Source organism: Symphalangus syndactylus, chromosome 11 (assembly GCF_028878055.3).
Source record: "Symphalangus syndactylus isolate Jambi chromosome 11, NHGRI_mSymSyn1-v2.1_pri, whole genome shotgun sequence".
NCBI lineage: Eukaryota > Metazoa > Chordata > Mammalia > Primates > Hylobatidae > Symphalangus > Symphalangus syndactylus.
The window spans coordinates 92,043,696-92,070,517 of NC_072433.2; the positions used below are offsets into that span (position 1 = coordinate 92,043,696).

Sequence of the window (26,822 nt, forward strand, 5' to 3'; positions counted from 1 at the left end):
TTTATTTCACCTTTTTGTATTGAGTCATATGTTTCTCTGCTGCTAAAAAATATATTTAACTACATTGTTCAGTAGCTACTTTTCAAGACTATTGAAACCCATCAATGTATGTAAGAATGTTCTCCGCTGCTTCTGTATTTTCTTTCCTATAATATTTATGGTCAAGCACTGCTTGATGGGAACCTAGTAGTCATTTTCAATTGGATAAAATTTACAAAACTTAGTTTGCTAATCATGTCGGTAACTATGGCATTGTTATCTTTCTGTACTCTTTTTACATTGCAGGAACTGAAAGCCAGAAAAGCATATTTCCCAGAATTTTTCACAGTATATTAGGATTCTTCACTTCTAGGTTAGATTTCACCAATGAGAGCTATTTATATGAGATTTGGTCAGCTAGAGAGATTCAGCAGTAATTGCGTTTTCAGCAGTAGCAGCCAAATGCCTGGATTTTAGCAGGTGATCAGCATGAGATTTGCCAAGAAGATTCTGGCTGTTCTCTGACAGATCAACCACTTCGATGATGTAGACAGCTGACAATACAAACATCGGTTCCTGTGATTCTGGCACTGCCTGATTTCTTGAATATTCAGTGGTGTGTTCTAGGATAGTTACTTTCCTAATCCTGCCAATAAGTTTTAAAACTTTATTTTTCTAAATAAAAAATTCTTCCTCTTTGAAGTACCTAGAATGGCTTCCTTTTTGAAAAACAACTGAATTCACACTGGAAAACCACAATGTACAATGCTGAGCACAGGGAAAAATATATGGATATAAAATACTATAGTGTGTTTGAGACATCTGATCTTGTGAGAACTCACTATCAGGAGAACAGAATGGCGGAACCACCACCACGATCCAATTACCTCCACCTGGTCCCACCCTTGACACTTAAGGATTACAATTCAAGATGAGGTTTTAGATGGGGCCACAGCCAAACCATATCAGCTGGTATTGTACTTTTCAGTTTGTAAATCAAACACCTTTTTTTTTCCGAGTCATTTGACAATTTTGTAATTAAATTAAATCTAATTATTTTAATTGCAAATTTAAATAATGTAATTGACATTTTTTAAAGTCAAATAATACTCTAAAAAGCATTTCCCCCACCAAGAAAAGATTTTTTATTGATATTTCTATCCACTATTTTATGATATCTAAAAATCGATACCTAAGATGAGATTAGAAAATACATTCTTCTATAGCAAATAATAATTTATATCATATTTTCATCATTGCCACACTATTCAAAATCGGAGAGACATAGAATGAACCTAGGTGCCCATGATGGATTGGATAAAGAAAATGTGGTACACATATACCATGGAATACTACATAGCCGTAAAAAAATGGACCCATGTCCTTTGTAGCAACATGGATGGAGTTGGAGGCCAGAATCCTAAGAAAACTAACACAGGAACACAAAACCAAATATGACATGTTCTCACTTGTAAGTAAGAGCTAAACATTGAGCTCACATGGACATAAACATGAGAATAATAAACACTGTGAACTATTAAATGGAGGAGGGAGAGAGGGAGCCATGAGTTGAAAAGCTACCTATTGGATACTATCCTCATAACCTGGGTAAAATATATCCAGGTAGCAAACCTGCACATGTACCACCTGTTACCTAAAATAAATTGCAATTTTAAAAAATGAACATAAAGGCATAGCAATAGAAACTAACTAAAATGAAATACGAAGAGTGACAAATAAATAAATTTAAAAAAAATAAATTTAAAAAAATGGCCTTCTCCCATTAGTCTAAATGCTCATCAAGTGACCAAAACACTACTGGAACATAGATAATAATGTGAAGAATATATTTTCCCTCACCTAGTGGCAGTATAATTCATCTAAGGAGAAATAAATTGTACATATAAATTATATATACAATATGTCTCATGTGACTCATAGTGAGGTTTTGGTCAATGATAGATTGCATATAAGATGGTGGTCCTATAAATTTATAATATTGCATTTTCACTATGCCCTATGTTTAGAGACACTAATACTTACAACTGTTACAATTTCTTAAAGTATTCAGTATAGTAACATGCTATGCAGCTTTGTAACCTAGGAGCAATAGGCTGTACCATAAGGCCTAGGTGTGTAGTAGGCTATACCACCTAGGGTTTTGTAACTACACTCTATGTTGCTGGCACAATGTCAAAATCAGCTAATAATGTTTTCCTCAGAAAATGTATTCTTGCCATTAATTGATGCTTGACTGTATATTGAATATGGAAGCCCTAAGTTTTCAGTCAGACCATAACCAACAAAATGGTGACCTTTTAGAGAAAGAAACCAAGGGAAGAATATGGAGATAAGAAAGCGGAAAAAGAGAGGAAGATATCAGCTGTGTACAAAATGAATTATCCTTGGGACCCATAAAAATTCATGTTATTTTATACCTGAATACTTTGGGTGATTGAATTGCATTTGTGTGCATGAGTGTGTGTGTGTGTGTGTGTGCAATAAAAGGAGTAAATTTGGCTTCTGTACTGAAGCAGACAAACAATTGCTGGTGTGTGAGAACTCAGATGCCAGGAGCTGATGAATACATGTCCCTGGGAATTTGCAAACATTAAGGAGAATGCTTTGGAGTTCTTCAGGTCAAGAAGTTAAAGTTTCAGGTCAATTTTACCTAGATTTTTGAGGTGAACATCTCATAAATTTCTTGGCTACACCTCTTCATGCTAATCCTAAAACTTGTCAAGTGCCAGTAACAATACATTTTTTTTCTACTATGCACTCTGTTACTTAGAATAAAGGTTATCACCGTTATTCTTATAAATTATTATAGATGTTTAAGCAGTAAAATGAATGCTGCTGTATGAGTTTGTTTTCATACTGCGGTAAAGAACTGCCCGAGAGTGGATAATTTCTAAAGGAAGGAGGTTTAATTAACTCACAGTTCAGCATGGTTCGGGAGGCCTCAGGAAACTTACAATCATGGCAGAAGGCGAAGAGGAAACAAGCACCTTCGTCACAAGGTGGCAAGAAGGAGAAGCGCAAGCAGGGGAAACGCCAGATGCTTATAAAACCATCAGATCTCGTGAGAACTCACTTACTGTCAGGAGAACAGAACGGCGGAACCACCACCACGATCCAATTACCTCCACCTGGTCCCACCCTTGACACTTAAGGATTACAATTCAAGATGAGGTTTTAGAAGGGGCCACAGCCAAACCATATCAGCTGGTATTGTACTTTTCAGTTTGTAAGTCAAATACCTATTTTTTTCTGAGTCATTTGACAATTTTGTAATTAAATTAAATCTAATTTTTTAATTGCAAAATGATGACACAGAGTCTCTTAGTTGTTAAACTACATGCCTCCGTTTTAAAAAATTAATAGTAGAATATTTTAAAATGCTCTTTTACTATAGTTCTCTAAGTGACTCATTTTTATGGGCTATGAAAAGGTATAAACTGAAAGATTTTTTTATTATAAAAATATAAATATCGTGGGTGTAAATACACGATTTGTATTTTTACTCTGCTGTCAAAAAGTGACTCTATTGATGGCACTCATTTAGGTTACTGACAACTAAGTTGATGTTTTTGCTTTATTATATTTCATGGGCAATTATTATTAAAATTGTTTCCTAAAACAGGTTTCCAATATAATTCCATTCTTTTGCCTCATGCAATAAAAATTCCATATCAAAATTTCACACAAACATATTTCTCTTCTCAAAAGACTGAAAAATAAAATCCCAGAACCTCATACCAAACATGCAGCAATATTTTTAAAATTTGTAAGTCACAAATTTAATACTTTTTGTTCTTATTTTTCTTTAGACTCCTAGGGTAAATATGCCTGCCAGAAAATTTTTATTAATGGACTTCCAACTGCTACTTTTCTGCTTGTCCTTTTCCCAAATGCACGTATTATATTCAGAAGATTTGTAGTTTTGTAAATATTGTTTAAACATACATCATCAAAGGTAATTCAGTATTGGTTTGATAAGCTTTTTTAAAGCTTTCTATTATTATATAATTTTAGATTTAAAGAAGTGTTGAAAAATTGTAAAGAGAGTTAAGGTAGCGTAACTCTACCCAGTCACTAATGTTAATAACATAGCCATAGTACAATGACCATAACCCAGAAATTTGCTTCTCTTGGTGATATGGAAACATGGTTAGTCTAAATTTAAGTGGATAATACATCTTGAATATTATCACGTATAATATCAGAGAAATAATGCAGTTTAAATCAAGTTGTTACTTTGGTTGTGGTTTTAACATTTGGTTTACAACTAATTTATTTAGGTCATAGGATCTGATGGGGGACAGAATAATAATATTTTGTGCTTAAGATTAGACACTTATTTCAAATACTACAGTAATTTTAATTTTAATATTCTACTAAAATGTTTTCCATAGTATGAATGAGGGACTAATTTAGATTTTCTTCTCTTTTGATCACTTGACTTCTGTGGAATAGATATCTTTTGAGGATTTTATGTAATGAAGTCTCAAAAATAGATGACTACAATCAGTATCTTTACAGCAATGAGGCTAGGTGCGGTGGCTCACGCCTGTAATCCCAGCACTTTGCGAGGCCGAGGCAGGTGGATCATGATGTCAGGAGTTCGAGACCAGCCTGACCAACATGGTGAAACCCCGTCTCTACTAAAAATACAAAAATTAGCCAGGCATGGTGGCTGGCACTTGTAATCCCAGCTACTCAGGAGGCTGAGGCAGGAGAATCACTTGAACCTGGGAGGAAGAGGTTGAGTGAGCTGAGATTGCATCACTGCACTCCAGCCCGGGCGACAGAGCGAGACTCCGTCTCAAAATAAATAAATAAAATAAAATAAAATAAAATTTTATTGAAAAAAAGCTGTTGTTCTGTACGGAATTGTTTTCCTCTACTATGTAAAATTCATCAGTTCATCACTGAATATAAATCCTGAGTACTCTTGCCCAGTTCTATATCTATCTATCATCTATCTATCTATCTATCTATCTATCTATCTATCTATCTATCTATCTAAATATATATTAAATATATGTATATATAATTTGTTCTATTGATACTGATATGTTTTGGCTGTGTCCCCACCCAGATCTCATCTTGAATTCCCACATATTGTGAGAGGCACCCAGTGGAAGTTAACTGAATCATGGGGGCAAGTTTTCCCATGCTGTTCTTGTGATAGTGAGTAAGTCTCAAGAGATCTGATGGTTTTATAAGGGGGAGTTTCCCTGCACAAGCTCTCTATTTGCCTGCTACCCTCCATGTAATATGTGATTTGCTCCTCCTTGCTTTCCACCATGATTGTGAGGCCTCCCCAGCCATGCAGAACTGTCAGTCAATTAAACCCTTTTTCTTGTATAAATTACACAGTCTCAGTCAAGTCTTTATCAGCACCGTGGAAACAAACTAATACGTCTATGAACAAGTATTTTAGGTAACTGGGATAAAGAATAAATCTACTATAATTTTAGTATGAATTTGTTTCATCGATTGTCTAAATACTGTGAAGTAACTGTTGCAAACATTTATTTATTTGAAAACTTTTTACTCTACTGGTTATCTCTCATTCACCTCTCTAGATCTATCTTCAAGATCCTCTAGCTGCTTTGTGACTATATGAGCAGCCCTTGGGGTCTGTTGCGCAATGGCTTCTGGGGGATGGGGACTAGCTAATGGGGAGCATAGGCAAGAAATGAGAATTAGATAGAAAGACAAGGTCAAAGTAACTATTTATTTGGCTCATTCTGTGAAGAGTTACTACAAACTGGCAGCTTTTATCTTAGGGTGACCCTGACTCAGCTTTCTCTCCCTGGGTGCAAAAAATTATTCCCCCTCCCCTAACCTCATTCAGGCTTGAGATATCAAATTTCCCATTCTTAGTAGTCCTATGACATTGTGCTATCCACACACAGTGTGTGTGTCTGCAGGGGTTGGGGAGAGGGAAAGGAAGAAATATAGGGAGAAACACACAAAAAAGATACCATGGAACATGGAGAAATCACAAGTCAGAATTCTAGGCTTCATGGCCTCAGATAACAGAGATAAGGTAGACTCACAAAGCAAGAAAATTTGCTCAGCACAAGTGGCTCTGGTACAACCTGGGCAACTTAGAAACTCATACTTTTTCTTTTTTACTTTTCCAGCTCAAGTTGTTTACCTTACTAATATGTGTCAATCTCATCACTCTTTATTCAAAATTTGAGAATGTATTTGTGCAGTTTGACCTATAACAAAATTATCTTAATAATATATTTGTTTTAAAGATACTGTTGATAAATTTTAATCCCCACTTCAATAACGTGTTGACCTTTCAACAGTAATTTTCTGAAGACATAAACCCATGGTCTATGGAAATTTCAGGACTTGGGTGTGAATTAAATAAAATGGTGCATAGTGTAGAGTGCTGTAGCCAAACTGTAATGGCTCAGTGGCCTTGGAGGAACCCAGTGGTTGCCCTGGATGGACCCAGTTCTCTCCATTTTTTGCTTGTAGTTCTCAAGAATAACTGTAGAATGTGCCAGAATGTAACATCCTGAGATAGGGAAGAGAGGAGCTGAAACAGCTCAGGTTCTGTTCCTCTTTTCCCCAGAAATGTGATGTTTTCCAATGCTTTAGCCAGAGAGGAATGGAAATCCTGAGGTATACAACCTGGGGTGGGCCGTCTTTCAAGGTTCCTCAGCTCAGTCCAGACTCCCTATAACATTCAAGCTATAACCATTATGGTTCCATTACAGAAAACACAAAGGGTAAAATATTCAGAAAACCTATTCTCATATCTGGTTTAAGTCTTTATTGTTTTCAGTTTCACACGTGCCAGTGGCTGGTCTATTTCTTGCATGAAAGTGGGGAAAAGATTCCATCCTCAGTTATTTTTAAAAAACGACTGAGGTTTTTGCTAGTCTATTGTTTATTTTGCCTATTAGAGGACATGGAGCTTCACAATAGGTCATTTTGCTTCCTAGGGCCTGCCCAAGTTTGTGTGCAGCTAATTTGAATTTCTTGGTTCTTGACTCAAGGAGAAGAGAGGTATCGGTGGAAAATAATTTAGCCTTTATTGTGTGAGAGATAGTCACTAAAGCAATAATAGTTGGAGACTTTAGCACCCCACTTTCAGCTTTGAACAGATCTTTCAGAAAGAAAATCAACAAAGAAACATCAGACTTAATCTGCACTATAGATCAAATGGACCTAACAGATGTTTACAGAACACTTCATTCAAGGATGCCAAATACACATTCTTCTCCTCAGCACATGGTTCATTTTCAAGGATAGACCATATGTTAGGTAACAAAACAAGTCTGAAGAAAACATTCAAATTTTTTTTTTAATCATTTCAAGCATCTTCTCTGACTACAATAAAACTAGAAATCAATAAAAAGAAAAATTTTGGAAGCTGCATAAACACATGGATATTAAACAATATGTACTTTGGAATGACAAGTGATTTAATGAAATTCAGAAGGAAATTTAAAAATTACTTCAAATAAATGATAATGGAAACACAACATACCAAAACTTATGGGATACAGAGAAAGAAGTGCTAAAAGGGAATATTATAGCTATAAGTGCCTACATCAAAAAAAAGAAAAAAAAATTCACATAAACAACCTAATGATGCATCTTAAAGTATTATAAAAGCCAGAGCATATCAGACCAAAATTAGTAGAAGGAAAGAAATAATAAATATTATAGCAGAAACAAATAAAATCAAACTCTATAAAGCAATACAGAAAATCAGGGAAACAATAAGTTGCTTTTTTTAAGTTAAAACTAGACTGAAAACCTCTAGCCAGACCAACTAAGAAAAAAAGAGAGAAGATCCAAATAAATAAAATCAGAGATGAAAAAAAGGCATTACAGCTGATACCAGAGAAAGTCTAAGGGTCATTAATGTCTACTATTAGTAACTCTATGTCAATAAATTAGAAAATCTAGAGGAAATGGGCAAATTCCTAGGCACATAAAACCTACCAAACTGAGCCACAAAGAAATCCTATGTCTGAACAGGCCAGTGACAAGTAATGAAATTAAAGCCTTAAAAAAAATATCCAGTAAAATAAAAGTCTGGGACCTGATTCTGGGATGCTGTTTTACCAAACATTTGAAGAAAAACTAATTCCAATCCTACTTAAACAATTCTAAAAAACAGAGAAGGAGATAATACTTCCAAAATCATTCTATGAAGCCAGGATTACCCTGACACTAAAACCAGACACTTCAAAGAAACGAAACTACAAGCCAATATCTCTAATGAATACTGATGCAAAAATTCTCAACAAAATACCAGCAAACAAAATTCAACAACACATTTAAAAGATCATTCATCATAACAAGTGGGATTTATCCTTGGGATGCAAGGATGGTTCAACATATGAAAACCATCATATCAACAGAATGAAAGGGACAAACAACCATATGATAATTTTACTTAATGCTGAAAGACCATCTGATAAAATTTAACATCCCTTCAGGATAAAAGCCTTAAAAAAACTGGGTATATAAGCAGAATACCTCCACAAAATAAAAGCCATGTATGACTCACCCACAGCTAGTATCATACTGAGTGGGGAAACTCTGAAAACCTTTGCTCTAAGATGTGGAACATGAAAACGATGCCCTTTTTACCACTGTTATTTAAAATAGTACTGGAAGTCTTACCTAGAGCAATCAGACAAGAGAAAGATATAAAGGACATCCAAATTGAAAAAGAAGAAGTCCAGTTATCTTCAGTTGCTGATGATATTATATTTTGAAAAACCTAAAAACTCCAAAAGAAAACTAGTAGAATTGACAATTGACAAAAAAAATTCAGTAAAGTTTTAGGTTATGAAACCAACATACAAACATCAGTAACATTTCTATATGCTAACAATGAACAATATGAAAACGAAATAAAAAAGTAATCCTATTTACAATAGCCACACATATAATTAAATATCTGAGAATTAACCTAACCAAAGAAGTGAAAGATTTCTTTAATGAAAACTATAAAGCACTGATGAAAGAAATTGAATAAGACACCAAAAATAAGAAATATATTCCATGTTCACAGATCACAAGAATCCATATTTTTAAAATGTCCATAATACCCAAAGTCATCTACAGACTCAATGCAATTCCTATCAAAATACCAATGACATTCTTCACAGAAATAAAAAAAGTACTAAAAGTCATATGAAACCACAAAAGATCCATAATAGCTGAATCTATCCTAAGCAAAAAGAACAAAACTGGAGGAATCGTATTACCTGACTTTAAATTACTACAACACTATTTTATTCAAAACAGCATAGTACTGGCACAAAAACAGACACATAGACCAATGGAACAGAATAGAAAACCTAGAAACAAATCCGCACCCCTACAGTGAACTCATTTTTGACAAAGGTGCTAAGAAGATACATTGCAGAAAAAACTCTTTAAAAAATGGTACTGGGAAAAATGCTATCTATATGCAGAAGAAAAAAATTAGACCTCTATCTCTCACCATATACAAATATTAAATCAAAATGGATTAAAGCCTTAAATTTAAGACCTCAAAGTATAAAATTACTACAAAGAAGCACTGGGAAAACTCTCCAAGATATTGATCTAGAGAAAAATTTTCTGAGTAGTACTTCACAAGAACAGGCAACCAAAGCAAAGATGGAGAAATGCGATCACATCGAGTTAAAAAGCTTCGAACAGCAAAGGAAACAATCAACAAATTGAAGAGACAATCCATGGAATGGGAGAAAATATTTGCAAAGTACTCATTTGACAAGGGAGTAATAATGATAAAATAAAAGGAGCTTAACTCTATAGAAAAAAATAATTACCTGATTTATAAATGGGCAAAAGATTTGAATAGATATTCGAAAGAAGACATAGAAATGGCAGACATACAAAAAGGTGCTCAACATCATTGTTCATCAGAGAAATGCAAATAAAAACCTACAGTGAGGTATCATCTCAGCCCAGCTAAAATGGGTCATACCCGAAAGACAGGCAATAACAAATGCTGGTGAGGATTTGGAGAAAAGGGAATCCTCGTATACTGCTGGTGGGAATGTAAATTAGCATAACCACTATGGAGAACAGTTTGGAGGTTCCTCAAAAACCTAAAAATTGAGCTACCATGTGATCCAGCAATCCCACTGCTCGGTATATGACCAAAAGGAAGGAAATCAGTATATCAAAGAGATATCTGTACTCCCATGTTTGTTGCAGCACTGTTTATAATAGTCAAAACTTGGAAGCAACCTAAGTATCCATCGACAGATGAGTGGATAAAGAAAAGTGGTACATATTCACAATGGAATACTGTTCAGCCATAAGAAAGAATGAGATTCAGTCACTTGCAACAACATGGATGAAACTGGAGGTAGTGATTTTAAGTGAAACAAGCTAGGCATAACATCATACATTCTCACTTACTTGTGGGATCTAAAAATCAAAATAACTGAAATCATGGACATAGAGAGTATAAGAATGATTTTCAGAAGCTGAGAAGGGCAGTAGGGGGCTGTTGGGGAGATGGGGATGGTTAATGGGTACAATAAAATAGAAAGAAAGAATAAGATCTAGTATTTGATAGCACAACAAGGTTACCATAGTCAATAATAATTTAACTGTACATTTAAAAATAACGAGAAGAGTATGATTGGATTGTTTGTAACACAAAGGATAAACGCTTGAGGGGAATGGATAGCCCATTTTCATGACATTATTATTATGCATTACATGCCTATATCAAAATATTTCATGTACTCCATAAATATACACATCTACTGTGTAACAAAAATTAAAAATAAAACGTTTTAAAAGAATATGCAGGGAACAATAGAGAGTCAAAGTATATATAGTGCAAATTAATAAAATGGCTCATTGAAATAAACAAGTTTAGGTAGGGTCAGAGTAGAAGACCTCACACTTTCTAATAGTAATAATAACATTAATGTTGTCTTATGTTGGGAGCTTTCATCAGAGGATTAATGAGATACTAACTGATCTGATTTGGAGTTAGGGCAATATAAGTGTGTATGGGCCTTGTTGACCATGCTGTTTGATTTCAGGATGTTAAGGCAGCTAGTTATCCAAATTTCAGTAAATGGGTATCTTTTTCTCTTTTATCTTCTCTCTTGAGCCCTTTTTTTCTCCAAATGACAATACTTTAAAGTATTTACCAGAAAGCACTACTGGGTACCCCTGTCCTACAGGCCCTATGGAATAGGCTTGCAAAGTGATAGGCTATATGTAGGCAAGCAATTGTTTCTATGACCCCTTCTCACCTGGTTTCCAGTTCCATAAATGATTATCATCTTCCTTTGTAAGAGGTAATCCCAGGATTCCGCTGTCTCATTAGAGAACAAACTTGTTTTTTTTTTTTTTTTCTTTTTGCCTAGGCTTTAGGTTCCTGACCACTGTATTCTGAGTTTTATTTTGGGAGAATGGTGAGGGAGGAGAGGAGGCCAACTGTACTCTATATAAATTTGAAAATAAGTTTTTGTGGCAGGGCATGGTGGCTCATTCCTGTAATCCGAGCACTTTGGGAGGCCAAGGTGGGAGAATCACGAGGTCAGTAATTCAAGACCACCCTGGCCAACACGGTGAAACTCCATCTCTACTAAAAATACAAAATTAGCCAGGCATGGCATCACATGCCTGTAATCCCAGCTACTCAGGAGGCTGAGGCAGGAGAATCACTTGAACCTAGGGGGGCAGAGGTTGCAGTGAGCTGAGATCATGCCACTGCACTCCAGCCTGGGCAACAGTGAGACTCTGTCTCAGAAGAAAAAAAGAAAGAAAGAGAAAGAGAGAAAGAAAGAGAAGAAAGGAAGGAAGGAAGGAAGGAAGGAAGGAAGGAAGGAAGGAAGAAAGAAAGAAAGAAAGAAAGAAAGAAAGAAAGAAAGAAAGAAAGAAAGAAAGAAAGAAAGAAAAAGAAAGAAAGAAAGAAAGAAAGAAAGAAAGAAAGAAAGAAAGAAAGAAAGAAAGAAAGAAAGAAAGAAAGAAAGGAAGGAAGGAAAGTTCATGTTTTCCATTCTAGAACCCACCAGCAAAATCCAAGATGCAGAATTCTATGGAAGTAATTAGCAAGTTTTTTATGAGAGTTCTTCATTGTTAGTCCTTTCACTTGACACTCTTGTTCGAAAAATTAGCTATACTGTATCAATTTTCTATTCAAATTCTGGTTTTCAAAAAGATGTTGAATTATTTTTTATAATGTAACTTCTTCCATTTTCTTTATCCAAGGATGTAGTTTATTTTTATTATAATTAATATACCCATAGTAGGTTATATAGTTTGGATATGTGTCCCTGCCCAAATCTTGTGTTAAATTGTAATCCCCAGTGTTGGAAGTGGGCCTGGTAGGAGGTGATTAGCTCATGGGGGTGGGTTTCTTATAAATAGTTTAGCATCATCCCCTTGGGACTCTCTTCCCCATTGTTCGTAAGTTCTTGCAAGATCTTGTTGTTTAAAAGTGTGTGGCAGCCCATCCAAGCCAGGGGCCATGTTATATCCTCTGCACCTGATGGCAGCCGCTAGAGTCAGAGCCTGGCATCTCCACCACTTCCGCCTTCTGCCATGCAGGTCCCAACCCTGTCTCTGTTCTCATTGCCCTCAGATGAGCCAGCCCAGAGCTCTGCATGGCCATGAGAAATTTCTTGCACTCCTATAATGAGCCGGCATTGTGATGAAATACTTTCTCCCTGTCATTTGAGTGAATCTTCTCAACAACACTAGGAGATAATGATGATTGAATTGAACAATTAAGAGTTCTGAAGCCAAAGCACTTAACAATGGCAGGAAAATCATCACTTTTTAAAATAATTCTCTTTGGAGATGGTGGAGTTGGGAAGTTATCTTATGCAGAGATATATAATTAATAAGTTTGATATCCAGCTCTTTCATACAATAGGTGTGGAATTTTTAAGTAAATATTTGGAAGTGGATGGACATTTTGGTACCAAGTAGAATTGGGACACAGCAGGTCAGGAGCGATTCTGAAGCCTGAGGATGCCATTTTACAGAGGTTCTGACTGCTGCCTGCTTACTTTTAGTGTTGACAATTCCAAAGCTTCCAGAACTTAAGTAACTGGAAGAAACAATTCATATATTTCTCTGATGTGAAAGAACCCAAAAGCTTTCCTTTTGTGATTTTGGGTAACAAGACTGACAGCAAACAGCAGGTGTATGCAGAAGAAGCCCAAGCCTGGTGCAGGGACGGCAGCGACTATCCTTAATTTGAAACAAGTGCAAAAGATGCCACAAATGTGGCAGCAGCATTTGAAAAGGGGGTTCGAGGAGTTCTTGCTACCAGGGATAGGTCAGATCACTTGATTCAGAGAGTGATGGTCTGACTTCATCGAAACCATTGGTCAATCTTCATCGAAAGCCCAAGCCTAGCTCATCTTAATGTTGATTGTTAAAGACATTGTTGATGCATTCTAAACAACTTACAGGTACACACAAATTCAACATGGGGATGGACAAGAGAATTAGCATTTGCAGCAGTGTATCATCTACTAATAAAATTAAACTAATGTATAGTGCTGCTTCAATATTTGGTGGGAGAAGGAACACATCCACTCATGGAGGAGTCTATTTATTGAATAATGGCACCTTACATTTATAAATTGCAACAGTTGTTTAACAACATTTCTTTAATTTAAATATGTAAGTCACATAGTTAATAAATGAGATGATCAAGACTTTTAATTACAATTAAAACAAGAAACTTGACTATTCTAGAAATTATGCTTGGATTTTTTCCTAGGAAAATGGAGAACTACTTTTTATATGTGTATCTTTTTATGCAATTAGCATTGAATTCTTGGTTCAGGGAAAATACATCCAAAAGCAATAGCACTAGATATTAAATATTAAAATCTAATGTATTTGAAAAAGAAAAGTGTGTGGCACCTCCTCCCTCTCTCTCTTGTTCCTGCTTTCACTATGTGATGTACCTCCTCTCCCTTTACATTCTGCCATGACTGTAAGCTTCCTGAGGCCTCCCCAGAAGCAGATGCCCCTATGTTTTCTGTACAGCCTGCAGAACTGTAAGCCAATTAAACTTCTTTTCTTTATAAATTGCCCAGTCTTAGTATTTCTTTATAGCATTGCAAGAATGGTCTAATATAATAGGTATTATGTAAAATTCTAAGTTGATCATTATATTCAACATAATGTTTTCTTCTGTTTTACAATTGACATATCAATTGATATATGTAATAGAGAGAAGTTTTTCCAGAACTTTATTTCCTGAAGGTCTGTCTTTGCTCACCTGTTTTCTCTTTTGCCAAAAGAAGGAAGAAGTGTGAATCTGATAATTCAAAGTTCAAGAATGTTAATTTGGACATGTGACTAGTTGGCTAGGCTGCTATTATTACTAAGCATAAATCTATATAGTATTTCTTAATTTACATTCCTCTCTCACATGCAGGATGACTAAATTAAGGCAGAACTGGTTCTTCAAGGTAGATCAGGCACATTATCCTTTTTTTTATCCTATTCTTTATTTTGTTGCCACATTGTATTTTTAGAGGAAATAGACTGTAATCTATGAGAACCCTTTGTTTCTTTTCCTTTCTTTAGGTGGCTGCTGAGAATGTAGTTATAAATGTACTTTTGAATACAGGCCTTAAAAATCTGGGAAGTCTTGCCTTCCCAGATTTTTCGGTCTTAATCACTGATGTTGATCCTACTATATGACATTTGGGTATGGGCATTAGGCTCATTTTTAATAAAGCATTAATTGATTTCCCATTTCTCAGGAACTCCAAGGAGAGGAGAGATAACTTGCAAGACAAGACTGAGATGTTATTAAGTATACTATCAAAACTATTAAGTATACTATCAAAACTATTAAGTATACTATCAAAACACCATTTATACTTTTTGAATACTTATCTGGAAAAATAAAAGTTAGAACTTTTTAACACTTTACCAAGATACTGTTTTGACCTTCCCTTGGTGTGCTATCTTAACCAAGACTAAGGACTGTTTAGAAGTAACAGACTCAGCCTTGTAACCTGAAGATAATTAGATCAGATAAGTTTTACAGTGAGCAAAAACCAAGAACAGACAGAAAAGAGACTTAGAGAATCCTGACAAAAAGGGCTAGCCATAGCTTACTACTTTCCAAGACTTGGACTATTGCCATCATATGCATTTCATTGCTATGTCAAGAAGCAAGTTCTGATAGAATTGCACAATAAGATCTGAGCAGCATTCTTACTGACTGCAAAAAGCTGGAGATTCTTTATAGGGTTAGAAAATAATTTAGAATTTTTATTAGCTTCCTATTGATGCTGTAACAAATTGCCACAAACTTGGTGGTTTTAAAAAATATAAGTTTATTATCTTGTACTTTCGAAGGTCAGAAGTTTGCAAATCAAGGTGCCAAGAGGTCTGAGTTTCTTTTGGAAACTCTAAGAGAAAGTGAATTTTTCGGTCTTTTCTGGTTTCCAGAGGCTGTTTGCATAACTTGGCGAGTGGTCACTTCCTTGCATATCTACAATCTTTGCATCCATTGTTACTTCTCCTTCTCTTTGACCTTCTTGCTGGCGTCTTAAATGAACTTTCATGATTACATTAGTCCTATCTGAATAAGCCAGGTCAATAACCACATCTCAGGATGCTTAACTTAATCCCCTAGACCAAGGCCTTTTTGCTGTGTGAGTTAACATATTTACAGATTTATGGAATTAGGAGGGGTGCAATTTTAGAAGGATATTATTCTATGCAATGTTGTATAGAATTTTTTATCAGTAGCTGGTCAGTATACTTACTGCCCCAATAAGACTGGAAGTTATACTTTTGATTTAAAAATTACTTGGCATCCTATTTAGCAACAGTGTTTTCTAAAATTTATAAATCAATAAATGAGATTTCTAAAATAATACATCTTTAATGACACTTAAATTTGACAACCAATAACTGCTACAGCTTTAAATATTGCATTCATACCTTCACATCTGGTGATATAAACTGCAAGATTTGTCTCTGAATCAGAATATTCAGCAAAATAAAACAATTTACTACAAGTGTTTGTCCCTTTAATGTGTATAATTTTATGCTTCCCCTTCAGCTCCTCAACCTTTAACACTTAGGCTTGACTACCAATCCCGATATTGTACATCTTTGTTTTCTCCCAGATCTTGCATATTCACATAAAACAAGTAAAAGTTATAGTTTTCACAGGAGGGAGTTTTAGCAGATGAAATCTATATTTTGTGAAAATGAATATTATATATTTTATTATATATACAAATGAATAGTATACATACATCTATGTAAAAACTAGTTAACATAGTAGAAAAAGCTATAATAATTTATTAGCACAAGTATGAGATCATATATTAGTGCTCATTTTGCTTGGAGCTTAACTTTTGTCAAATTGCTTAAATGCCTTAAGCCTAAACTTATTTGAATTATAGATATGTGCTACCGAAGAATATTTGTGTAATGTTTAAGTAAGAGCATGTGTGTGAGCTTAGAACAGTAATTAATACTTGATAAGCCTCAATAAATTATAATCACTATTATAGAAAATCACAAATTTCTTCCCTGTATCTACAGAAAGTCCTGTACCTCAAAACTAAGTAATAGTAACACATTACAGAAAATGTTAAGTTCTCCAGTCACTTTATAAATTGTATACTTCCCAAAACTTCTTTAGTACAAAATGGCAAATAGTCTAACTTACTATTAAAACCCATTTTCAATTTGTTCAGTTTTGACTTGCTGTGTTAGCAATACAGTTATATAAACCAGTGTTAATACCCATTAGGCTTAATTGACTTGGTAACAGGAGTAGATTAGTCACTCCCCAAAGTCATCAATTAATATTATGCTTTACATCTGATTTAGTTAAATTTCTTCAAAAATCAATAGTGCAGACAGAAATTCTACCTTTAAAATCGTTAAATTATTTGAGATTTGTTATGGTTTGTGAGCAGTCATTTTAATTTTATAGAGATGAAAAGTGTCCTCACTTGAAATTAATGACCAGGGGCTATTATAGTGTACAGTTTTTGAGGTTTGTCTTTCCGAACTCAAGAAATAATAGGGGGAGAGGACGGGTAGAATGCGTAAACATTTGTATTCTAGATGTTGTAACTAGCAATAATTAAAGGGCTAAATTCAAGAACTACAGAAAAGAGTTGCTGCCAACTTAGATATCAGATCCTGAGAGGTATACATTATGTCATTAACTATAGTCACCACATTATGCAGTAGATTTCAAACACTTCTTTCTCCAGTCAAAATGAATCTTTGTACCCTTTGATCAACATCTCCCCATTACCTCCCCAGCCTCTGATAACTACCATTTTACCTCTTAAAAATTCCACAATATACACGTATATCAAAACATCACATTATACCCCATAAGTACAGTTACTTGTTTAGTAAAAATAAAAATACACATTTTAAAAAGATCATCAGAGGTGAAGTGTGCCTTCTCAGTATTTTCATTTTGTCCACCACAAACAAGCACAGCTATAGTAAATGTAGCTTGTTTCTTAACTTAGCTATTAAATTTGTTGCTTTAATATTTGTTGGTATGATGAATAAAAAAAGAGTAGATACATCAATGGGACCTGATACTGATCTATCAAAATTTTAACTTAATTGTTCATTTCTTGATGAACTTTAACTCAACCCCTAACATATTTAATTTCATCAAATTTCCATTCCAAGCCTCTTTATCACTGTTACTAAAAAATTTTAAAATTAACTCTACATAAATGTTTTTAATTATGTTCTTCTTTTGATGGTTTTGACTTCTTTAAAAACATTAAGTCACTGAAGCCAAATTATTTAAAGTCCTTTCATAATTTGTTGACTAAAAGTAATACATTTTGAATATTTTTATTTTAGTGCTCAGAAATATTTACATTATTTATAATTGGACTATCTAATATTGTAATATTCAATAAAAATAGGACTTAGTTCTCCTGGCAAAAAAGTGTCACCCTTCAAGTGATCTACAAAAATAATTTATTTGCACAGTTTCATATTAGTGTTAAAATCTCTTAGAAAGCCAGAGGCGGCCATGTAATTCCTTTGAGATGTGTTTATGCTCATATATACCTCGAAGGAACACGATGTAAATGGAAATTACTTATATTTAAGAGGGCGCACAAGCTTATAAAAGTTGCTGAGCAAAATGAGAGTGCTGACTAGGAATTATGAATTGTGTGGCAAAGATAAGATAGCAGTGGAGTTTAAAACTAAAAATTAATAATGTATGATTGTTATCTTCTCCAGCCTTGCTAAGAATCCTAAGATTATAGTTAATATTTTGGCTAGTTAAGTTACTTCAAGGTTGAGTTTTGCCATATCCAACATTGACAATGAGTCAATAAAGTTTGCCATTGAAATATCAAGTTATTATAAATGTGACAGACTATGGAATATAAACAAAGATATCAGTAAAGATTGGTTGATACTGATAGACAGATTAGAAGTTGAAGAGCCCAAGAAGATGAATAAGATTTAATGAGGTTAGTAACTAGAGTAGAGTAGAAATAAATGAGTGAGAATAGGATGCATAACTGTACTTAGATCATAAAATTTTTAAATTTAAGACATCAGAGGTAGAACAGTTGCCAATAATGATAAAATTCAGATATGGTTGTGGAACATGAAGGATCAGATCAAATCACTCAAGAGGATATGATATAGGGATATTTGTCTGCATGGAGATTTGCATTCACTCAGGTTGATACCTACTATTGGTCTAGTAAAGCAGGTCTTATTTTTAGGTGATGAACTTATTAAATGAGAAAATCTAACCAGAATATTACTAAAGAAAAAACAAGAGAGATAGATGCCATGAATCTTTTTTTTTTTTTTTTTTTTTTTTTTTTTTTTTTTTTTTTTTGAGACGGAGTCTTGCTCTTTCACCCAGGCTGGAGTGTAGTGGCGCGATCTCGGCTCACTGCAAGCTCCGCCTCCCGGGTTCACGCCATTCTCCTGCCTCAGCCTCTCCGAGTAGCTGGGACTACAGGCGCCCACCACCACGCCCGGCTAATTTTTTGTATTTTTAGTAGAGACAGGGTTTCACCGTGGTCTCGATCTCCTGACCTCGTGATCCGCCTGCCTCGGCCTCCCAAAGTGCTGGGATTACAAGCGTGAGCCACCGCGCCCGGCGATGCCATGAATCTTAAGTGCAAATAATTGGAGCTGTTGCAGCTTAAGGTGGATATGTTGTTTGTTTTGAAAGGGTTGTGTTGGCTTTGGTTAAGAGCAAATAAAGTGGCTACCGCAGCACTGTGAAGACACTGAGGAGCTTGTTGATTTCATTTGGGAAGCAATCGCTGTCAAATTATCTTTAGTGAGTTAATTTATAAAGTGTTGAGTCTAAACAGATAAAGAGAAGAGATGCTTTGTTCATGGGGTGTCTTAAAATGAAGTACAAGCCTAAGGTCTATGTGTATATCAGAAGTAATCTTTTCTTTTTGACTCCAGACTAGAACATCAACTTGTGTGTATTGTGAAATGAAGTCAATAGCCAAAAGGCAGGATTAGTTGGTGCTCCCAAAATTTGGAGGCAGTAATGAAAGTATAGGTATACACTAGAACTTTCCTAATTTCAGTGGATTAAAACATGTAAATCTTTCTCTATATATCTATACAATTTGTCTTCTCTGTAGACTTCTGTATATCTACGTAGATACATTTTATAGGTATATATATATATATATATATATATATATATATTTATGTATAGCCACTGTTTCTGTTTACACCACATTGGATTTATCTGAACTTTGGCATGTAGAATATGTGAAGCTTATTATAAATCTTTTAAACGGTTCATGCATGAAGCACAGCATAACATGTACTAGGCAGAGGATTATTTTCAAATCCGAAAATTGCACCACTGATATTTTAGGCATAGATTAGTTTTTCTTTCTTCTAAATCATGGAATTCACTTCATGTTTCCCTATGTTTCCATAGTTACTTCACTTAATTCAGTGGTATTAAATTTACTTCAAGCACATGAAGGCCTTACACAATGTCAAGGAAAAAGAAACTTTTCAATATTAATATATATATAGGAGTTACCCTTTATGTGAATTCTTTGATAGTAGGATTTCAATAGTAGTAGATACAGTGAAATCAATAAAGGTCAGAAAAAAGATTCCTTTAGCAAATATTACTAGGAAATGGTAAAAATGTATATCATAAAGCAGAATTTAATCTTGATGTTCTAAACTCCTGCTCTATGAGGTTATTTCATTATTGATATAATAAATATTTGATTGAAGAGGTCAAAAAACTTGGAAATAGCTCCAAAATCTATTTTCCAATGATAGTAAAAATAATGGCTAAAGTATGATATTATACTCTTAAGCATATGTGTAAAATAGCAATAAGCTAATATTCTTGAATTATCTTGAAGAATATTTGAGCCCCATTTAGAATAGTATCATAGACAATAAATGGCAGGTTGGAATTCTGCAAATCTATTAGAATGTATATAAGGAAAGCATAATTTAAAGGAAAAAAAAACTCCTCAAATCAACTATCTCTACATATGGAGAATCTATCAGCTGCTGTGTCCTTCCACTGAAAATTAAAGAAGAATTAGAATTAGGAAAATTTTCAAAGCAGAATGAAAGGAACAATGAGAAAGCATGTAAAAGTGACTAAAAATGTACTTTAGTTCTAAAAATGGAAAATATTAAATATATCAGTTATTTGGCTATTTGACTATTTGTACTTTATAATCATTACTTAATATATTCAAATCCAAGTGGTAATTCAGAGATTTTTTTGTTTAAATATATTTATCAGTGATATAAAAGGAAAATTACAGATAAAAAGGAAAACACAAAAATAACAAGGGAATGAAAATAATTGAATATAATCCTTTAGAAAAATCAAAAGTAGAAATGCAGAGTATATTTTTGAAAAGCATTAATATATAGGAAGATTAAAAAATCAACCAGTGATGAGACACACAATTGGGAAACTGAAAAAAGCTGAGAAAATGGTGGTTAAATTTAATTTTTTTATCAACATAATCATGTATCTTTACATTTCATTTCAATGTGTAATTAAAACTGGTCATGTAAATTTGCCATTTAGTAAGCTATTCACTAAAAAATGTTCCTAAAGCTCTCCAGGAAGAACAAGAAAAATGCTTAGAAAAGTTGAAAATTAGACTCAAGAACCATTTATTTCTTCCTAGGTAACAGTGGCTGAAATTGAGAGAAAGAAAAATGGCCTGAGTTACTATTCTTTACTTATGAACTAGGATGCATTGCAATAACTTTCTTCTGAGGAAATTAAAATTACATGCTATGGTAGTATATTCACAGCTAGAATATGTCTTAATTTTTTTGTCACATGTTACATTTTGATAAGTTAATTTGCCAAAGAAAATGTATTTTTTCAACCCAAAGTATATTAACTTATGTGTGTATAGGTATATGTGAGTGTGTGTTTATGTAGCAATCTCTTCCCACATCTGTTTAATTAATTAGGCATTTTTTTTGTCCTTACTTTGTACCTTGTTTATGCTACTGGAGGCTCACAGGGAGTTAAAAGAAAACCCTAATTACCTACCTAACATATTTTATAACACATGAGTGATGAGTTAATACCAAAAGTTTATTTGAAGCAAATATTGTATTTGGAGGCAAAATGTTTCAAGGTTTTATTACAGTGGTCTAACAAATATTGAGTCTTTAATGGGAGAATTGCTCACTGGAGTAAATTAAAACTGGAAGTTGAAGCTGCAAATATTCACAGAGGGAATCGGTGTATAATTTTAAATTGCCAATAGTCTGGTTTAACATTTTAGCACTCAATCATCTTGGCAGAATCAGACTTCTTGACACAGGTGCACAGCAGGAGCCTTGTGAGAACCTTATTGAAGAGGACTGGTCAGGATTTTACAATTTCATCCTCTGTTTGTTACCAACATGTCATTTCATGTCTCAGCGAGCTTTGCTAATAATAATATAAATGAGATGTTTCAAAATACTTTGGCCTTTTTAATCACAGATTTTAATAAAACCATAAAAGTCATAATAATTTTATAGCCTCAAGGTAGAACAATTAAAAATGATATGCCTTATTAAGAAAGTAAGAAACTTCTTTGATGAAGCTAGAGGTTAAATTTGGAGGAGTTTAGATATTTAGTAAACTGTAACACTAACATTTAATCAAATTAGTTGGTAATTTTGAAGACTGGAGCTTAGGTTATAAAAGTTTCCTAGTCAGTATGTTTTTCTATTTTACGTTATGTCATACTAGAGTAATTATTGGCATACTCAAGTCATTATTTGCATTCTCATACAAATTTTATAGAGATAAGTATGTTGGTTCTAGAACTAAACTGCTTGGTCTTGAATCCTACTAGTTTCAATTACTGTCATTACTGCCCATAGAACCATTGGTAAGTTAAATAACCTCTTCGTACTTCATATCTGTCATCCATGAAATGGAAATAAAAACACACCTCAAAAGAATTAAATAAATTACTCCGCCTAAGCCTGGAACAATAAGCACTAGCTATAATTGTTATTTTTTGTTATTATTGTTACTTCATATTCAAGAAAATACAAGGAAACTGTGGTTATAAAATGTTGGCTATCACAAACTGTTGTAAGTAGCTTTAACCTGTTTTTAAGAGTCCCGATAATACATTTATTGATTGGCACAATTTTCTTTTTTCAAAGGGAAGAAAATGAAACAAACAAAAACAAAATTTAAAAAATAAACAAGCAAAATGGATATTACATTTAAACAGTGCAATTCAGTTTACAATCAGTTCTCTGTTCTAATTTGCTGTTTTCCAGACAGCACATTATAAGCAAATCTTCATTTTTAATGATAGCGCTCAAGAAGCATCCATGTCTAAATAAGCACTACATTTTAAAAATATATTTTCCATATAAATGGAGGCTTATAAATCTCTTATCAGATTTCTATACCTATGATGAAATAGATGTACAGCTTACGACATGCATACTGCAAGAATTAACTGAAGTTAAAACAGCACTATATCTATGAAATTCTTTAAATTTTGAAAAACCATCATTTCTCTCATTGTTCCTTCTGTATATTTCCTAGTAAACTCTACTCTGCTTCCTTCTGATAAAGTTGAAAGTTATAGAGGTCAAGCTCAGTGATTTTGACATCACCTGTACTCTCAGAAACCAGAGATGCAATCTCAGAGGAGGTGATTCAAGCTCACATATTTTTTCAAGACAAAAAAGATGGAATTGCATTTAGTATGAGTTTTCTGTAGTTTGAGAACTATACAGTTGACTGAATTGTGCAAAAATACTCATGCTCTGCACTTGTCTTGTATGGAATAATGCTTACAAGCTGTTTCTGTATTGGTTCTTTCCATAGTTATGCAAATACTTGCCCCTATTTAAATTTTTTTTCCTCATTTAAAATTTTTATATCACAGAATGTCACACTATATTTTCTACATTGGTAATTGGTTGCATAACCTATAAACACACTTGTTGACTAACCAAGTGTAATATTATCTGAATCCTCCAATACTGAATAATAAAAATTCACAAACCAAATTTTTCCTAGATACAGCAAATTCTACCATACATAATGTTTCTTCTCAATATATAAGTCAACAAAATCACGCTTCTAATTCTGAAGCGAAAAATTCATACATATATGCATACGTACTCTGGCATTTCTCTTTTACCTGGATGACAAATTAAACAAAGAAGCAGATTTTTTTTATAATGTTCCAAAGTCCAGATAGTAATGACAACCAATTTCTAACAGACCTTGTTGTTTTCATCACTATAAAGCAGAGACATTTGTTTCAGTGTGTCTAAAGCATTTTGCCTACTCAGTGCAATAATCTTTATGGCTCATATAATATTGAGAGTTTCCACAAATGAAAGTCAACTTCATTATTATAGAAAACTTTATGTGGTTGTGTGTGTGTGTGTGTGTGTGTGTGTGTGCGATGAGAAAGGACAGCTTTACTACATAAACGGTTTTAGAAAGCCGAATTTTACCTTTTAACACTGCCCTAGTCTTGGTGATATCTTGTTTTCTTAGGGATACTTTGAGTGGCATTTTCCCAGAAAATACAAGGTCTCACACTGATTTTAAGAAAATTGATCCAATTTAGGAAAGCTATTATACTTTATTAAACTAAGTTTTTTTATTACATTATATTAATTAATTCTGATTGTGGAATACAGATATAGAAATAAAGCAGAATTTCTGGTTTCATTTAAGATGTAGAAATCTGCAAGATAATATTGCTCCTATACTAACAATAAAAATAGCCAGTGTTCTACAAAATAAGTTTCCTTGAACCCATCAGAGAGCAGAGGACATACAGCAACTAAGCGACATAAATTCTATCCAGTGACAAAACGGAATGCATATTCATTTCTCTTTGCTAAAATACAGGAGAAAGAGGTTACCATAGAAGTGAATGAAATAAAGTTGAGACAAAAATGTATTGAATTCCTAGAGTGAGTATGGATTAGTGTGTCAGATTAGAATAACTCAGAGCTCTAGACACAGAAGAGTTCACTCCCAATAATAAGCTGTCTCCATGGATCTCTGCCAGGTGCTAATAAAAACATTGTAAGCAGGAAAAGAGACTGGAAAGAGCCCCGGTTAATGGCAGGAGCAGACAAGTAAGAGGTGACCAGCTCAAACAGTGACACAAAATACTGCCCACTTCCTTAAATCCTCCTCTCTTACAAAGTAAAAAACCCAAACCCCCTCAACACGGGTATCATAACCTTTCACCACACACCAGTCTGCTGGGGGAAGGTAGAAACAAAACTGTCTGTCTCTAAAGGAGGAATAGAAAACATCCCTCTGAACTCCCAAGAACCAGCAATGATCCACTGCTTCTGGGAAAGGAGCCGAACAAATGCTCTCTGCCCACAGAAGTGAGCAGGAAAATGTCTTGAACCCAGAATCTGCATTCATAAAAGGCAAAGATCTATCACTGGTGGTGGGCAGGAAACTAAAACTGTTGCCTGTCCAAGATCCACTACAGATACAAGGCAGATATTGGCTTCCATGGGTGGGAGGAGAGACAGGAAGGTGGCAAATGTGCAATTTTCAGTTTCAGAGGCTTACAGGCCCTCTTGGAGGTGCAGGCATGTAGGGTCTGCAGAAATTTGAAGTAGAACAGGAGCACAAAGAATGCTCAGGGAAGAGAAGCCCATTGTTGGAAGAATCTGAGGTCTATGGTACACAGAGGATAACAACAAAGATAGGTCAACCACAGTATTAGACTTCTAAGCTGCATAACAAACAGCCACAAATACAGCACATGACACACATTTATTATCTCATACTTTTTGTGGGTCAAGCCTCTGGAAATGACTTAGCTGGGTTATCTACAAAGCTAAAATTAAGGTGTCAACCCAAGACGAGTACTCATCCGGAAGCTCAGCTGATGTTCTCCTAGAAAGTTAAGACTATATGAACTATATGAAAGTTAAGACTATATGAAAGTAAGACTATATGTATCAGTAATCTCCCCCTTAGGTGTTTTCTTAAGAGAAAAAAAGAAACATATGTCAACACTATGTTTCTATATGTTAATGTTGATGGGAGCTTTATTCAAGTGACCAAACCCTAGAAAAACCTAACTATCCACGAAGAAATATTGAATATTTATACAATGAACGGTTACTCAACAATAAAAATAAATGAGTATAGATAAATGAAACATTATGATGACTCTCAAAAACATTATGCAGGATGGGTGTGGTGGCTCACATATGCAATCCTAGTAATTTGAGAGGCTGAGGTAGGAAGATTGCTTGATACCAGTAGTTCAAGACCAGCCTGGCTGACATAGCAAGACCTCATCTCTACAGAAAATTAACAACTTAGCAGGGTGTGCTGTCACTCACCTGTAGTCTGAGCTACTTAAGAGGCTGAGGTAGGAAGAATACTTGAGCCCAGAAGTTCAAGGCTGCAGTGAGCTATGATTGCACCACAGCACTCCAGCCTGGGCAACAGAATGAGACCTTGTATTAGTCAGGATTCTCTAAAGAAACAGAACTAATAAGATAGACATATATAAAGGGGAGTTTAATAAGTATTAACTCACATGATCACAAGGCCCCACAATAGGCCTTCTGCAAGTGGAGAAGCAAGGAGAGCCAGTTTGACTCCCAAAACTGAAGGAGGGGGTCCAATGTTTGAGGGCAGGAAGCATCCAGCATGGAGAAAGATGTAGGCTGGGAGGCTTTTTTTCTGCCTGCTTTACATTCTAGCTGCTCTGGCAGCTGATTAGATGGTGCCCACCCAGATTAAGGGTGGCTGTGCCTTTCCCAGCCCACTGATTCAAATGTTAATCTCTTTTGGCAACACCCTCACAGACACACCAGGATCAATACTTTGCATCTTCAATCCAGTCAAGTTGACACTCAATATTAACCATCACAAGTCCATCCGTTGTCAGCTTGAAACCATACACATCTCTTGAGATCACAGATAATATTCAAATAAAGACAATAATAAGGTCATAATTATGCCTAACATAACTATCCTTCGTACAACCAGAAATGTGCCAATCCCCAACCCAAATGCTATCACATAAAGTTAACAATACCTAAATGCTGATATAAAGTCAAAAAATATTATGTCACCTGATAAAAGAAAAGGGAAATAAAGATATTTTCTTAGTATAAGTGTATACATGCACAAACATGTTTTTAACAAAAGAAGGAGGAAATATTCATGACAATTACAGTCCTCATTTCTGCAACTGGTCACGTGGTCACAGCTGGTATTGATGACTACCTTCTTCTACTACCCATTCTGTATTACCTTTGCCTTCAGCAAGCACCTCAGCAGGTTGCGT

At 34.5% G+C, this 26,822-nt stretch overlaps 1 long non-coding RNA gene and 1 pseudogene across 1 annotated transcript in view; one reads left to right on the forward strand and one right to left on the reverse strand.

Annotated features, from left to right (window-relative positions):
• Positions 1–26,822, reverse strand: part of LOC134731842 (uncharacterized) — a 230,956-nt gene that overhangs the window by 84,201 nt on the left and 119,933 nt on the right. The window lies entirely within an intron of this gene.
• On the forward strand, positions 12,771–13,331 carry LOC129492682 (ras-related protein Rab-9A-like; annotated as a pseudogene).